This window comes from Odontomachus brunneus, unplaced genomic scaffold (assembly GCF_010583005.1).
Source record: "Odontomachus brunneus isolate Ranch 3 - 2012 unplaced genomic scaffold, Obru_v1 Obru_scaffold_115, whole genome shotgun sequence".
NCBI classification, from domain to species: domain Eukaryota; kingdom Metazoa; phylum Arthropoda; class Insecta; order Hymenoptera; family Formicidae; genus Odontomachus; species Odontomachus brunneus.
The window spans coordinates 552-771 of record NW_022639565.1 but is presented as its reverse complement, the minus strand read 5'-3'; positions in this window follow the sequence as shown (position 1 = coordinate 771).

Sequence of the window (220 nt, the reverse complement as noted above, 5' to 3'; positions counted from 1 at the left end):
TTATTATCGCCGTTGTCCAGTTATTTTTATTCATTGTTAACGATAATAACGAAATAATGATGATCGAATAATCGGTAATAACAATATCTGGATATTAATTCTAACAAAATAAACTCTAGGCTCCACAAAGGCTAGATAAACTAACCGTCGTAACGGCTGCTCGGGCTGTTGACTGAGCGGTGCTATGATTGGGTGGGGGAGGGGGCGCGGCCAGGCCGCG